The following is a 17,281-nucleotide window of genomic DNA, read 5'->3' as shown; positions in this document are numbered from 1 at the left end:
CATCTGGAGATACCTGAAAAGAGGGATGAACTTGAAAGGACTAAATGTACTATAGGTGTCAAAGCGCGGCTCAGGCGGCACTTCAGTAACAGCACACACTGCATGTGGAGAGAAGCATAGGCTGAAAACACACCGGCTGCGCCTCGTTATACAGAGTTTCTACAGTGATCTCATGTAAGTCGATGGAAAGTGCATGAGTCAAAAGGAAGCTGGTCTTATAATAAGCTTACGTAAGGAGTCGGGAACAACAATTTGTCTTCTTTGTAATCGGTTCACCAGAATGAATCCCACACAGTCTCAAACATACATGAGAAGTGACGCAAGGAGACAATGCATGACAGCAATAAGAACACGTGATGAGGAAATGTTACCGAGCCATTCTTGCTGACGTTGTCGTGAGCTTCAGCCCGTCATATCCAAACTGTTAGATCACTTAGCTGGATCAACATGTTATTAGTTGCAACTTATTTCCATCTATTGATATCAATACGAAAGGATTCGACCTCAACTAAACCGCAATCTTAAACAAATGCTTCACTTCTTGGGCATCGTTCTGCTGGATAAACCCTCATTTATGTTTTATAGATCAGTGAAAGCCATTTATAAGAGTAACTTTGGGGTTGTTGGTTAGTGGTTATTACAGTAATAATGGGTCCTGTGTCTGCAGCTGTAAATGTTAATTGATGAATCAAAATGGTGAAAGAGGGTTTTTCACAAATATGTGTTATTAATGCCTCATTCCTGATCTGAAAAGCATATAGCATATATAAACTAACCAATGTCCAAGGAATTAGTTGTGCAACTTCTATATGGAAAATCACTTAAAAACCTTGAATGACTTGTGCTCTTATCTCTGACGTATGGCCCACAGAAATATCTGGTAATTCTGCATTAAAAAGCAACAACTGAACCAAGCATCCGGCGGCTCAGCCAGAGAGGCCAGATGCCTCGTGTTGTTTACACCTCCATTCCAATAATGGCCAAGGTCTAGAAATGTGTCCCTTGGCCTCCCTTCCTCTTTCTGCAGAGATGATTCTGGTAATGAAAGCGTCCTACTCAGTGGCCTTCTGAACACGAAGTAAACACACCTCCTCTCTGTCCGTGGCCTCTGGTGAATAGAGGAACAGTGTAGTTTGGTGAGGGAGGCGCGATGAAAGCAGAATATCAATAGAGGCTCATACATTGATTAGATCATCAATGGGCAACGGTCATGCATTTCTCAGAGAGCACAGAGAAAATAAATAAATAAAGGGAGATTCTAAAGGTGGATCTCTTTTATTAACTCCCATGAAGGTAAACCTGATATATGGGATAATTCAAGCTTAATTTGCTGAAAATAAGCTGAGAAGCAGGGAGAAAATGAAAGAGAATGTAAAGAGACTGGGAAGAAAGCAAGCAAGTTGGAAATGTCACGATATGGCTTTGAAGAGTGAAGACAGGGTCACACATCCATCTGCCAGTTAAGAAGGATTGAGACAAAACAAAACCACAGGGATGGATGTTGACACATTTGCAGAGAACATTGCAGGTGCGTACCCAATACGCTGATGTCTCATTCAGTCGCAGCATCACAATTTCAGCTTTACATTTTACTGCGTGTATATGAGCAAGATGCGTGACCAGAGTGCATAAAGTCACACAGGTTCCAGTCATACTGCAACTATACGAAGAGCGCCTTCTGAGAAGTGACTGCCTATTTCTGTCAGCCTCTGCCTCCACACTATCTGCATGCTGCCTGTGGATGTAACCAACCGTCTTTAGAGATGAGAACAGAGACCGAGAGAGGGAGAGAGAGAGAGAGAGAGAGAGAGAGAGAGCGAGAGAGGGATGGGGTTCAGCTGTCACCACAAACTGAAACCTGTGGCTCTGGGATTGAGAAGAGTTCATGGTTTCAGACGTTGTTGTGTGATGTAAGATAAGACTCAGCTGTGTCTCACACACACACACACACACACACACACACACACACGCACACACACACACACACACATAAACACACACACAGTTGGAAAATATTCCACAATCTCGAGTCTTGTGTGTGTGTTTGTGTGTGTGTGTGTGTGTGTGTGTGTGTGTGTGTGTGTGTGTGTGTGTGTGTGTGTGCGTGCGTGTACGTGTGCGTGTGCATATATGATTTCAAAACCTCTAAAATTCTTAAAGGAAACCTATGTTTAACCTAAATGACTAAATGACATTTGAGGACACTGAAGAACGTAAGCTTTTACATTGCAAGTGTTATTGTGGTAATATGTGGTTCTTTTTCTGCTCACAGCCTGTGGTTCCTTTGTTATGTCAAAGTTTCCTTGCCTTACAAGACCCAGTGTGTAAGTTTAGACCATATTTAAAATGGCAGCACAGTCACATCCTTACTCTGATGTGGGATTGATGAATCACCAGCTGGATTAGTTCCCAACTGACACAAATATCTTTGAGACGCTTTGTGCTGGTTAATTTTTAGGAAGTAAGTAGTAGCCTAGTGGAGGTCTCTGTTCCTTTTTTTTAGACGTTTACATCAATGTTTTGCATGTGTAATGACTTAAAAATGACTTAAAAATCCTCAGACCTCGATTAAACTCAATGTAATCAGGGTTAATCTAATAGAGCAGAAATGCGCTCAGCTACTGTGATGCTAATGTACTTGCAATACTGGCTCCAGCCACCGATGGCAGCACTGAGCGCAACGGGCAGGACTGAGGTCACCGAGCTGCAAGGGATTTTATACAAAAACTTTTGGTGTTTTTGTGTTACATGATGAAGGCACACACGCTGTCTGTTTCGGTTCAGCTGTGTGGGTTCTGATGCCAAACCTTTGTCCTAAAATGAACTCCATTAGCTCACACTGACTCTTTAATTGTACCCCTGTACCCCCTTTCCTACCGTGCATTCTTCCCCATTGTACACAAAGAAACACACAGCCTCTTTTCTCTGCTAAAGCCTCCATCTTACACAAGAGAGTAACAAAGTGAACACACCGGTGATTGCATTTTCTCCAGGTCACAGCATAAACATCAAGAGCCGGGCCTCACAATCTCCTCCTCTGTAAGTCCAGGGCTGCTTGCATGGTCAGCAGGGACCTTGTTGTCTTTTGTCTATTTTTGTTTGTTCCCTGCACAGTTGAAAGGGAAGAATGGCTTTCTGTTTGAAACATTACCTGATGGATATTTATGCAGCTGTGAGGCTGTGAAGAGACCCTTTGATATCTTTTCAGCCTACACACACACACACACATACACACACACACACATGCACAAACATACACACGGCTCCTCTGTGAAACCCTGAATAAGACATCAGTGGGCCAGTACACACACACACACATGCATGCACGCATTACACTCGAAGGTGTTCAGCTGTCTCCCCACATCAGTGTGCAGCTGACCTCAGAGCTTGACCTTGTGACCCAGGGGGACAAGGCACAGGGGTCATGGTTAAAATAAACCCTGGAAACAGGGTAAACAGGATGTGTTCACACACCCAGACATATGGTCCTCACTAATCAAACTCCACCGAGTCGAGCGGAAATCGTGAAAGCTGCAAGCCTACAATTACTGGACAATTATGGCTTATCTTATGAGTGGATCAAACAGGCAACCAAACCATCCTCTAAATGGTTCTATCGTTTATCTCTAGGCTGGAAAATACAGAAAATGAACAATTTAATGATAAGGTTGTACACAGAGAAAATGGGGTGCTCACTCATAGCGAGGACGCAGGATGCAAGTTCACCAGTCATGCCTGTTCTGCTGTCTGCCTCCGTGTCACGTCGACTGGTGCGTCTGTGTTTTGACAATATTATAATTAAGCGCCATGTGTTTTCTGAGGCTGTGTTGTTTATACACCTTGGGAGTTGTAGTGAATTGTGAGCTTCAAGCCAAGTCTGCAGCATGCTTGCATTCTGGGAGCAGAACCAAAACCCAAGGATATTAGTATTTGTTGCGATAAATGATGATATTTTGTGTTGTGAGGGAAATTCAATGTTCAATGTTCAATTCAAATTTTGACATACTGAATTTTTAACCTTTATTTCATAATATTTCCTGTCACGTTGCCACTGTTCACGATAACAAAAGGGCAAAAATCTTTGAAACACAATCTTCAATCTGCAAAAATGATCAGAGGTCGCTAAAAGCCACTTGTGGCCCTTAACCTTGTCACAGTAAAGGACCACATGTAGAACCAATGACCTCTCAGAGCAACGCCAGCGGGGGTCACTCCTGGTAGATTCAACCAAGCATGGCAGGTTTAAGGCAAAGGGGGTCCCACAATAAAAATTCCTCTGGATCCTGGAGCTGGTCAAGGACAGTGATCTACGTCTACAACCACCATGGATAACAAGCAGAACAGCTGTCAGGGCTAATCACCTACTCAGCAGCAGCAATTCATTCTCAACAGATGTGAGGTGGAGAGTCATGGTAGATGTCCATATGCTCAAGAGGACTGAGAAGGACCCAGTAAATAATAATAGCAAAAATAACACCAAAACAACCTGACAAATCACACAGTCTTGACATTACCACCGCTGAATTGCGTCTTCCTCCAAAATGCTGTAGACACAGAGCTGTATTAGCAGCCCACTGTTGTCAGGTCGCTCTTCACCATTATGACCCCTTCTTTTAGCTCTATTTCGGTCTCACCCTCAGATTTTGTCACGTCGTAGACGCTGACGTCGTGTTTTTGCCATTTGATGCTGTGCATTCTCACTATTTTAATGGGAGCAGCTGCCTCTGCTGTTTGGAAATGCCATGGATGAGAGCGACTCCTAACCCGATTATAAAGTCAATTAGGAGTCAGAGAAACAAATGAACTAATAGCTTTTAAAAGCTTTGTGGCGCTGCAGTTTAGTGAAAATGTCAAAATATTGATGGATTCAGGAAAAAAATTACCATTTTTTGCCATTATAGCTTAAAATATTCTGTGTGTTTTTGTGGTTCCCTATAGTTTAGCATCCTCACACACGTGTGAGAGCCTTTTTCCTGCTCAGTTCCTTTCTGCTGGTGCTTTCAAAGTTTCTATCATCACTTCCTGCTGTGGCTGTCGCTGTGTCTCAGGAGTCCCTGCTTTGTTGCGGTAACTGACAGATTTAGCGCTCGGGAGGATTCAGTGAACTGTCACATGTCAGATGCTCTTTTTTCGCAGGGGTTCTCCATCTCTTTCTTTGCGTAGGAGATCAGGTAGCCTTTCAGCAGTTGCTCCGGTGACCTTTAGCAGCTGTGGCATTTAAATTGCCTGAGCTTCCCTCAACTCAGCCCCTCTCTCTCTCTCTCTCTTTATACACTCCTGTGACTTACTGTTGTCATAAAAACTTCAAATGTTTGTTTCCTCTGTGAATCAGCGTGCGGTGCTGTTTACTTGTCTCATTAGAGGGATTCTGCCCTTAAATATATTGCAACACCAAACAGCAGGACGTGTTCACATAATTTCAGTCAAAGTTCTTCCTCCAATCCTCCGTTCACACGTCGTAACATGGCGTATGTCAGTGCAGAAGAGCCGGCCAGTGGTCTAACAGCCCAGCTTGGTAAAGCATTAACAAAGTGCAGGCCATGTCTCATCTCACTATCACACAGTTTGGTCAATGTTCCAAAGCTCTATGTGGACACCTGGGCTTGTTGCCTAATTAGACCTCTGTCTGAGTTAATGGTGAGAGGTGTGTGCTATCGCTGCTCCGTTCCAACAGTGGCTTCTGTGCAAACAATGTGATTTCACACACTAAGCACCCAGCGGCAAAGGGCAGGCCAGCAGTTTGGATTCCCTCCAACAGGTACTCACGGCAGCCAGAGCAGGCAGGGCAGGACGGCAGGAGGGAGCGATCGAAGCAGGGAAGGGGTGAGGGCGAGCGTGGCAGATAAATGTGAATTTTTTTTTGCATCCAGGAACGCACTCCTCCTCCACCCTTCCTTTCATACTTGCCTCCTCCATTCCTCTGTACCTCTTGCCCCAGATATTCAACCGCCCCTTCCATCCATCCACCCTTGGCCCCCATTAGTGAATGTGGTGCTGTGAGTTATGGAATGGTGTTACAGTGTGCTGAAACAGCTGAGGTCATGGATACAGACAGAGTGCACACAGGCTCGTGCGCTGCATGTAAATGGGGCGGCCTCGCTACACCCTGGAGCTCGGCTGTGCACGATCTGGTCCGCCCCTCCCTGCTTAGACGCCAGACAGGGCAGGGATCCTGCTAATCAGCCTAAAAAAAGCATGTGGGGTTTTAAAACGGGACAGAGATTCTCCTGAGACAGCTGAGCTCATAGGTTCTGCTCTTGTGAAACACAAAAAACAAGCACAGTGCTTGATATGTATATCATTCATCTCTATCAAAGTGCTGGTTCGGTGCTTACCCCGCTCTTTTGCTCGACTTCTTTGAGCGTGCAGCGAGGAAACACCAGTCGTGTGTGTGGGTTTACCGAAGTTTCCACTCAGAAAAGGTGAATTTTAAACCCCCACAGTGAGAAGTAACCCAAAAAATAGAGCAAGGGAGAGCGAGAGAGCGAGAGAGCGAGAGAGAGAGATGTGGCTTTGTGTTAACAGCAGAAAAGGTGTTTGCACTCATGCTGGGCAGTGGGGTGCATAAAAGCCTCAATGTAATTTACTAAAGATCAAATAACAGACATAGCAGCATAACTGAACCCTTTTACATGCTTCATGCTTTTGTTCCACAGTCCCTTGAAATCTCATGTCAAGTAGCGTACACATTTACATTCCATTTAACTGTAAGTGGATATAATTGTGTACAAATGGGTGGTTTAGAATGCCTGATAAGGAGCATGGGGCAATGTTGTGTGTGTGTGTGTGTGTGTGTGTGTGTGTGTGTGTGTGTGTGTGTGCTTGCATGTGTGTACATTGTGGGTTTCTGTGTGTGTGCGTAGCCTTAATTGTGTTTATTTGACTTTGGGGAAAGCCCTGTGCCCATTGTTCATAAAACTCCATATATGGTAGTGTAAACAGAGATCTCGGTAACTCCGCTGGAGCGTGCACACAAAAAATGAATGAACACAGGAAGACCCACACTGGCAGGAAGTGGCAGCTGCTGCCATGGCAACAAACTGAAACCCGAAGCGGCGAGGAGAGACTCGCCTTTCTCTCTGTCTTGACGTCATTTCTAGTACGCTGAGACTAAAAGGCAGCAGCTGCAGAGGACACGGAGCAAACAAAGACGCAGAGAACTTTCACATGATTACAGAGAATCATGAGAGACCCAAATGTTTTCCCAGCATTGCCGTTTCAAGAAAACTGTTGAACTGGCAAATCTCCATATGTTCACTATGTCATGTGCACTCTTACGGTCAATGTTGTTTCAAAAGCAGATGTGACAGCATGAGGAATAACAATGAGTGACAAATATGTGTGTGTTGTCTGCATGAGAAGTTTCGAAATCGTCACGTCAGCTCACAGCGGTATGCTTAAACAACCACAAGCTTTATAAATACAAGAATCTCAATTCCGGTACAATTCTTTCTGAGATGATGACGATGACAACAGATGAGTGGTCAGTTGAATTTGTGAAGCTATGTTGTTGTTGTGTGGCTTTAGAAGACAAAACACGATGTAACAAAGCAGTTATCCCCTCCAGCTTTAAAAGGGTGTGAGCGGTGGAGGTAGAGGTGAAGGCTGCAGGCTGTGTGTGTGTGTGTATACCTGTACTAGGGAGTATGTTATTAGTTCAAACATCTCTCTGGACCTCTTTTCTTCTCTCTAACCCTAACTGCCCAATGAGATGAAAGCAGCTTATCCCCTCTGTAACCCATTTAAAGGGTGTATTTTTATTGGTGTGTTTACATGTTTAATGTGTGTGATTTCAAAGTTGAATTCATGGCTTGTATTTTATTACTTGGGGTGATACTTTGATTTATACCCAAAATTAATTCGATTTACCTGTGTAATTCTACATTATTTGTATGTTATCAACCAACGAAGAAGTGAGATAGAGGTCATAGGTTAATAGGAAGCGAATGCGAAAAAACGGTAGAAGAAGAAGAAGAAAACCGTCGCTGTATAAAGACGGTTGCTGGGCTACAGTGTGTTAATCTGGAGGTTACCCACGTATTTATAATGTGTTTGAGGTTTGTTATAATGTGAGTGCACAACCCGTGTACTTTAGCAGTTATTATATTGGACGGTTGGGACATTTTGGGACACTTCCTCACCAGCCGGAAACGCGGATTAGCCCAGTTAGCAAACACCGGAAACTCGGAACTCGGACTCGGACGCGTCGGAGCAACACAGAGGAGACGGTGACGGAGAATGACTCGAGAGATGACTCGGCTTCTTCTGGCTGCAACACGGGACTCGGGAGGGAGGAGTTGCTACACCGTGGACACTAGTAAGTGAGTTTGTTTTCGTTTGCCGGAGCCCTTTAATTACTTTGTTAGCTGGTGAAGTATATTGACCTCACTGTGTATCTCTATTTGGACCAAAACTGATAAGAGGTTACATGTTTGTTGGTTTAAAAGTTATTATTATTATTATTATTTTTAAATATTTATTCACTGTCAATCAACTTTTTAAAGGTCATTCTTGTTTATAACTCTAATTTAACCTAACATATTTGTTAAGAGAACCTAGAGCATTCAGAATTACTTTCCCAGGAACTACCAGAGTAAAAACAAAAAGGTTTCTTGAAGTTCCCGCGTTTACATACCAACCAAGTTCTCTCCCAGAAGGTCCATGCTATTGTTTAATCTCCCTAAGTCCCTCAAACCATCACATAGTCTCCTACACTTGTTGCTAAATTTTGGAACTGCTTCAAATATTGTGACTTGACAATACTGCTTTCCCTGATGAGTAATTCCGGTTTGCGATCAAGGTCGTGAGTTATATGCCCGCAGGGAAGCTCACAACCGGACCAATCAGCAATGTTTGGTCTTGTGAGCTCCACCCGGCACTTCCTGGACCATCAGCGGGTACCGAGCCCCAAAGCAGTGGATAACTACACCACAAACACACTTAAACACACACCCATTTGGCTCTTTGACCATAATAAGTCCTGGTTGAATGGATGAAAGTTCCTGGAAGAGTTCCTGGTGCAGCCATTTCCACTCCAAACATACACATAAATCCTGCTAAAACGCCCTCTACTTCACCCCAAAAACAACAGAACACGGCTAACAAAATGGCCTCCCCTGATCTGAGCATGTGATTTGTTGCTAGTTAGAGAGAAGCCTCCCTGGTGACCTGGCTCATCTCATTCTCACCTTTCTTTCTCCCCCTTGCTACCTAATTAAAATCTGTGCATCCATGCAGATTTATCCAGCTCCACTTATACAACAGCCGCCACTCATTAGCTACCGACTTAACCGCTGTAATTAGGTGTTGCTTCTTAACGCTGCTTGTCCGTATAAGAACCGAGCACAAAGGTGGGCTTCGGATTTCATTTTGCCCCCAAGGCTAAATCCATAGACTACAAACCTCTTTCATAAAAGCGGCTAAGAGGAGCGGGGGTGATGCAAATGTGTGTTTTTAGGAAGAGGGGGTTGTTAGATATGTTTATTTATGAAAAAGGGCATATGCAAGCAGGGTGTGTGTGTGTCCATCCAGAATGGGGCAGGTTATGGATGTTAACCTTGAGCCCACCACCCACACTGACCCTGTTCGATGTGTTTGAAGTTAACCCAGGCTTCAGTTATACACACACACACACACACACACACACACACACACACACACACACACACACACACACACACACACACACACACACACACACACACACACACACACACACACACACACACACACACACACAAAGGATCACCAGTATGCCCCCCCGACCGAAAACATCTGCTTGGCTGTGTTTGCGCCCCTATAATCACGAAGACAGGTTTCTTCCCGAGCGCACCTCCCTCTTGCTTTCCCTCTCACTCCCCCCCTCCATCCCCCTCTTTCCTATCGCACACTGAAAAGCAAGGGACAGGTGCTAGGGGCCTCATGGGTTTTAGGCTCCTCCGAAATTGTCTTCCACTCATTAGCCGCACACACAACCTTAAAAGCACACACAAAGGAACTCTCACACACACACACACACACACACACACACACACACACACACACACACACACACACACACACACACACACACACACAGGCAGAGAGAGATGGGAACTGAAGATTGTTATTCCATATCTGTCAGTGGTTATGATTTATGATCATAAATCTCTCAGAAGAGCCATACGTTAAAACATCTGTGTCTACAGCAGTGTCGATTTCAGCCTTTGTCAGCAGTTGTTTTGCCAAATTGTGCTGTTGTTGGATCCGCTGTTCCCAGTCTGTTACACAGGAAACCTTTAAATGTTTAAAAAGGGCCACTGAAAACAACAACGGCTGCATTTACATGTTGATTTAGTGCTGTGAAGTGGAAGAACTAGGCTTAGAATACTAATACAACAGTAGAAGAGAACAATTTATGTTCAATAAAAAGGACCAAAATAGACTTCAAAATATTGATTTGATAGTTTGGATATTTATCTTTTCATTATGGCTTAAAGGAAACTCAGTGTAATACTCTCATTCCACATTCAGTCCATAACAAAGGGGCTGTGAGTGACACATCACCAGCCCTCCAGTAGATACCACTGAGTGTGATCCAATTGTCCATGGTGGGATCAGTGGATCATCTGGGACCCTCCTGCTATGCTAACCCCCCTGCCTCTGTCACCTAAAAACAGTGTGGGGCCTCAGGGGGGCAATGATCAATAGGGATTTTGTGTGTTTGATTGTCTGTGTGTATGATTGTCTGTGGTGGGCTTTTGGTGTCTGTGTCCCAGTCGATGTGTGTGCACGTTTCCATCTGTGTGCGCTTAAGAGAATCAGGGAGGAGTAAAGGGTTGGTACAGGGAGAGAGAGTCTTAGCGCTACAGTTGTGACTGATAGGGTGGCGGGCCCCATTGCGTGGGGGCCCCAGGGGACCGGGTCTGTATTGGCGGACTCTGTAGAGAGGCTTTATGTCCCCCTCATCGATCCCAACATGTCAATTAGATGGACTCAAATAAATGCGTCCTCAACCTAAGCAGCCCAGGCGCATGCAGAACCTCCATGTAAACGACACCCACAGATCGGCACTCATGTCACCGGAGCCCGGGCCCATATGAAGGGTCCTGTCTGTGTGCACGGGCCTAGAATTGACCCAGAGCTCTTCCGCTGCACAGATTGTTTTTCACTTTGACCCCAGCCATTGCTCGTCTGCCTTGTAGTTCGACAACGTCTAGGAGAGGGGAGAACAACATCATGTAGGTGAAGTACCTTAGATAACTCTCGCTTTCCTTATGGCTTCTCTGAACTAACAGCTGTTTTCTGTCGTTACAAAAATGAAACCAAGAGCACAATGTGCCATAAGAGGGTTTTTGTCGTGGAATAACACAATTCTAAGAATAACATCATGAAACCCGTCACCTTTTAGAAACTGTTTCAGAAAGTAAACTGTGTACATTTTGTGAAATGTCAGGGATTATCGTAACCACTGTCAGAGTAAATTACTGTAAATAAAAGCGAAAACGAGCTACACTTGAATAATTGTCATTGGGCGAAATCTCACACACATGCATTCAAAGCCTGTCTGAAACACACAAGCATGCACTCACACACACAGACACCCTACAGATTTCAAGAGCCAGGATGAGACTATAAAATTGACTGTGTCCAAACAAGCCCACCATTATGGAGATAGATTGGGGGGGTGAAGCCTCTTGGAGATAATGATAGGGAGAAGTGAGTGACCCCATGACTGGAGGTGATAAACTGATACTACCTCTCTCGTCCCTTCACTCCATCACCACGTTCTCCTTCCACCCCTGCCTCCCCCTAACTGCATCATAGTCACTCCTCTCTGTCCCCCTTCAGACAAAACCCCACTCTTCATGCCTCCCCCTCCGCCCCACTTCCCTCGGCAGACACCCCAGTGAGAGGATGACCCTCCCCTCCCCCTCCACCCTCTGGACTGATCAGTAGGATTTACTGTGCACTCGTCCACAGATCTCCACCGGTCGCACACGCCCTCTGGGTCGATCCAGGTCGAATTCAATTTGTAAGATATTATGTATTGATCCCTTTGCTCCTCTCTTGCCCCCCCCACCCTCTATGCAGCACTGCCAGGCACTCATTGACCCACATGCACGCTTCCCTGGATCATCATCATCATCACAGGAGTGTGGCAGTCTGAGCCAGTATTAAGGTCGCTGGCCTTAGGCCCTCGGAGGTGTCCTTCCTTTACATCTGCTGCTGCGGAGCTTCTGCAAAACACTAATGCTGCAGAATAGGAACAAGCTTAAAGGCGTTGTTTGGGTTGAAAGAATATGAGACAAAATCTGTTGTGACAGCTTTGTCAAATCCCAAGAGTCCTCCTTTATGAAAATTTGTCAGCATGAAATGTTTGAAATGGTTGAATTAGCCCAATTTTCTTTGCCTGTTCCAAACATCAAATGTCTATTTTGAGAGATATCTTCAATCTGAAACAGAAGCCTGGGTTCTATTCATGCCACGGGTGTGAAGACGTTTGGTTCTGGACCTCCTAATGCGTCGACCTCACTATCATGCGCTGCCATTTAGTCAAGCTGACAGGCCCTAAATCTCTCAGATCAATAGCTGCTCCCAAGTCTCTCCATCAAACCCGCAAGTAAATAATTCAAATTAGATAGTTAAGCTGCAATTGTAGAAAAAAAAATCCTCAATGTGATTTAGGCATGCAATTTACGGGCATAACATTCATTGTGGTCTCCTGGAACTGAGGGGAGGGGGGGTGGTTGCTATAAATTTGCAGGTTAAATCAATGACCACTCTGACGGGATAAATTGAGATCTGAAGAGCTTTCATGACTTTCCTATTACATTAACATCAAATATTCAGGAGCCCCAGATCACTTTCCCATTAAGTAAATCCCAGTATTACAATGCCGTCAAAACAAAATGACAACCACTTTCATCACATCACCACAACGCGTTGTATGTCAGCGTAGAAATGCCTCACACCTAAAATTCTCCTAAACATATTGTGGTGCGGCACAAATGACTGACATATAAACAGATGAGCAGAGGTCCTGCATGGCTGGCACAGATAAGAAGAATAAGGTCATATTCTAACAGGGGAGAAAGCGCCATGCCAAGGTGAGCAATGGCTATGACATTTCACAAACTAGGCTAATTCCCCTGAACGTTCAGAAAGGGCACGTTGCACATTATTGCATCACGATGGTGATCATGTTCAAAGTGTATCAGAGGCACTATTTTTTTTCTTCTTTCTTCTCGCAGCTCATTCTTCTTTATTCGACGACAATCAAACGGAAAGAGAGACACAAGCGATTCACGGCAAAAGTACCTAAGTTACGACGCTTTCGCACAAAAACAACAGCCGTAGAAGTTGATGGGTGCTCACGTGGGTCACTGAATGGAACAAAGACAAACATCTTTAAAGAGCAAAATGTGTTTTAAATCCTTATCTGTGGCAGGCACAGGCACTGCAGAGACATGCTTTGTCTCAAACTGAGGACGTGAGGGAGTCTGTGCATGCACATGTGTACTTAATGTGTGTGAGTGTGTGTGTGTGTGGGGAGGGTAGCTAGAGACAGACAGAGGGTAGTCACCAATCCAAGTGGGGTTGGTGTAGCAGGTTACTGTGGAGTTTTCCTCGTCAGTGTGGGATTCCCTCTGTTTATCCTGACACTTTCCTGTCGCAGCAAGGAGGCATGGGAACGCTGTGACTCCCCAGGCAGGAAACACAAGACCGCTCTGCTTTGTGACTCAACGTGCATCATGACCCTCAGCCAAACCCCTCATCACTGGGCAGATGTGACATGATGAATGGGCCATCATGGTTGTATACGTCAACAACTTATCGCTCAGTAATCCAACAGGAAGTGAATCTAGCTTGAGGAAGGACAGAGTCTTGATTTGACACAGAGTAACAGATAAAGTAAGAATAGTAACTTATAAAGGCCGCTGCTACAGACAGTCTGCAGGTCATTAAGGACAGAAGGAAAAACGTTTCTTACAAACTTCACATTTGAGAGCTAGCAGTGTTACTTCTTGGAATACTACTACCCTACAGAAGCCATAGTTGTGGCAATTGGTTGGCCACAAAATGTGAACCTGGGTAATTACGCGGTCTATACTGATTAAAATGACAAAGCAGAGAGAGAGATGTGGTAGTTTTCAGGGTGCTTCCATTCTAGAAGCAATGGGCAACTTAGTCAAGGGTGATGGCAAAAGCATTTACCCAACACACACACACACACCCATTTTTCTGTGGGTAGGAAAAACCAGAGTACCTGAAGCGAACCCACAGAAACATTGTGACAAACATGAAGCTGGGTTTGAGGCAGCTTTGCAAGAGACGCTGGTGGTCGGTAAAAGGAAACAATTATTGGTACTTTTTACTTTTAGCTCTGATAAGCCACAAGACGGAACTACACACAATAAAGTAGGAAGCAGTGAGATGTCTTTCTGTTGCACGTGAACAAACTCATGGATACAGTTATTTCCATTTCATCAGCTAATTTCTCATTTCCTTGTCTGTGGCGATGTAACGAAACAACTCGGCAAAACCCTTGACCTGTGTCACGACGCACAAGCACTGACTGACACACGGCCGAGCGGTTGTGTTTGTTTCTCTCCGTCGCCTCTCTTAGAGAGCGTGCTTCCTTCCTTCCTTCCTCCGCTCAACATTTCAGCTCTGGTGTCTTTGAGTTCTGGTGCCGTGGGGGCCGACAGGCAGAGACGAGGCCAGCGGTGAGCCTGGACTGCATCACGCCCAGACCAGACGCCGCCGCCGGAAGACGGGCAGGAACAACGAAGCTCTGCTCGGCCTCTGTCGCTGTCTATCATCAAAACCAGACCTGGAAGAAGCCGCGGTGCTACGTGGACGGGAGTGTTAAGCAGGTGGGGAGGGATGCGAGCCAACATTCAGTCTGCTTTGTGTCACTGCATTCTTCTGTTCATCTTTGTCTGATTTGGGGTTTTTTTCGGCTGTGAAGAAAATGAAAAATAGCAGAGATAATGTCAAGTGGCAAGAGTGTCCTCATTCATTTCTAATTCCTTGTCTTGGCGCAGGGCAAGCACCAGATGCAGAACGTGCTAATTTTCTAAAGGAAAGCGTTGTTTTGAGGATGAGGATGGTGACAGACTTTCCACTTGAGGCGTGTAGAAATCAAAGAGCACAACAATGGAACTAGGTTCTTTCTGTGGTTTCCCCCCCGTTTGACATTTAGCAGAGCTGTCTTTTGACTTGATGACTTGTGAGAGAAGAGGTGGCCTGTGTGATTATTGTTCCGTTTATATGCATATATGGTTATTCACCCGAGAATCCCTCTGGCCATATTATTAATTTGTTGTGAACACAGGCATTGATGACATTCAAGCGCAGAACAAGCAAATGTGTCGTCCAATAACATCATTCAAATGTTGGAAAATATCTTGTGATTTGAGACTTGTTAAAATCATTACATGTTGAAGGCTAGTCAATTCCCACCAAGCGTGTTCAAATAAGATCAAACATGTCAGACGGGGACAATATTGAACAAACCCCACTAGACTTAAACCACTTTGAATTAAGCTGATCTAATACACGCTAAGACCAGAGGAAACTAGTCGCAGGCCTGGTCTCTACTCTGAGACGGATCAGAGCTGTCAGACGTCCATCAGCCGGGCGCAGCTCGTCTCAGCCTCGTCTGGAGGTATTGATCTCTGCGATTAATCTGCCGCACGTCCATCTGCCTGATCCGGACCATAATGCCACAGCGTCCGCGGCAGGAAGCGTGGAGAGAACAAAAAAAAACGGGGCGGCGGCAGCAGCAGCAATGCAAAGATAAACAGATAAGAACGTCGATAGATAATGTGTCAGGAGTTTCAGGCTGGATGGGCGGAGGAAGGGAGACAGAGAGAGAGAGGAAGGGAGAGAGAGTCCGGTCTGGACAGCTGGTGTTGAAAACTAATCTGCCCAATGATGCTGCTTTTTGTAAAACATGAAACCCGGCAACCTGATCGCGTGGATTAATAAATGAACAATTTCTCCTACAATAGGGCCCCCTGTTCCATCGGGGTTTCTTTACACATGACACAATAGCCGCTTGGAGGGGCCCACTAGGGTGTTCATTCCCTCAAGTACTACACAGACCCACGGGATGAATGGAAAGGAGTGCGAACCACTTGATCAAATAATGACACCCGGGGTTGATATCCCCACCGCGTACGCCGGGAGGAACACGCGGCGGCGGCTCCGTGAATAGCACACGGGAGGAACTAACTGTCGCTTCTCTGTTTCCTTTTCTGTTATTTAGAGCAGGTCTAATAAGCAGTGGGGGCGGTGAAAGAGGAACCATTAGCTCAATAGCTGAATGAAGCCAAGCACTGCCTCTTCTTTGCTGCTTTTCACCCCCCGGGCAATGGGAACACCTGCACCGAGATAGGCAGGGTGGGGCGGGTTAGAGGAGGGTGGTGGTGGGGTGTGTGTGTGTGTGTGGGGGAGGGGGGGGGGGGGGGGGGGGGGGGTTCAGTGAGGCAGAGCAGAAAAGACCTGACATGGTTAAGAGGTAGGAAGGCTGAGGTGAGGAGCATAAAGAAAGGAGAGGATTTTAAAATATATTTTTCGGTCACACCTGCGTTCAATCAATGTTTCTCATAAAGTCTGAGTAATGCAAAATTGTCACTTGTATGTTTAAGTTCCAAAGAAATACATTGTGAAGTTGCGTCTTATTGATTTGCGGAGAGACGGAGTTAATGACAAAATCGAGCATCTCGTAAAGATAAACCGCCGTATTATTGTTCTCATGAGTTGGTGGAGATGAAAAACAAGTCTGAAGAAGAAAGGAACACGGCTCCACATGAACGCTGACATTACGCCGAGTCTGCTGGATGTGTAAGCAGGTAATCATTTATTAAGATGTTGGTAATAACAGCTTGAAACCTGACAGACACTCTGGGCCGCGTGTCTGTCAGCTTATTACCTCTGCCAAGAAGAGTATGTTTGTATTCACGTCTGTCGGTTTATTGATTTATTTGTTAGAGGGATTACTTATCTTAACTTATGGAGAAAGAATTGCATTAGTGATGTTATTGGGTTGCTTTTAGACTTTAGATGATTACATTATGAAGGCGCAAAGCTTTTTTACATCTGCAGGGCCTGCAAAGTCAGCTCACTGTAGTTTGCATTTGACAGCAGCTGATGTGAAAAGGTGGAAAGAATGAGACGGGGGCACCGCGGGTGCTGAATGAGCCTGTCAGAGGGGCTGATGTATGGATGGCAGATGCAGTGAGAGGTGGGGAGTTGGCTCGGGCCGAGGTAAGCTGGCAGGCGGGGCACAGAG

At 45.3% G+C, this 17,281-nt stretch overlaps 1 long non-coding RNA gene across 1 annotated transcript in view; it reads left to right on the top strand.

The window, feature by feature from the left end:
• Positions 1 to 14,567: 14,567 nt before the first annotated feature.
• LOC143003072 (uncharacterized) overlaps positions 14,568 to 17,281 on the top strand; it is a 5,720-nt gene continuing 3,006 nt past the window's right edge. The window contains exon 1 of the long non-coding RNA XR_012963830.1: positions 14,568 to 14,858. This is a non-coding gene — a long non-coding RNA (uncharacterized LOC143003072). The remainder of the gene's footprint in view (positions 14,859 to 17,281) is intronic.

The sequence above is a fragment of the Genypterus blacodes genome, unplaced genomic scaffold, assembly GCF_046128005.1.
Source record: "Genypterus blacodes isolate CSIRO-AG114 ecotype Tasmania unplaced genomic scaffold, CSIRO-AGI_Gbla_v1 ptg000058l_1, whole genome shotgun sequence".
NCBI classification, from domain to species: domain Eukaryota; kingdom Metazoa; phylum Chordata; class Actinopteri; order Ophidiiformes; family Ophidiidae; genus Genypterus; species Genypterus blacodes.
This window is presented reverse-complemented; position numbering and strand designations above follow the sequence as displayed.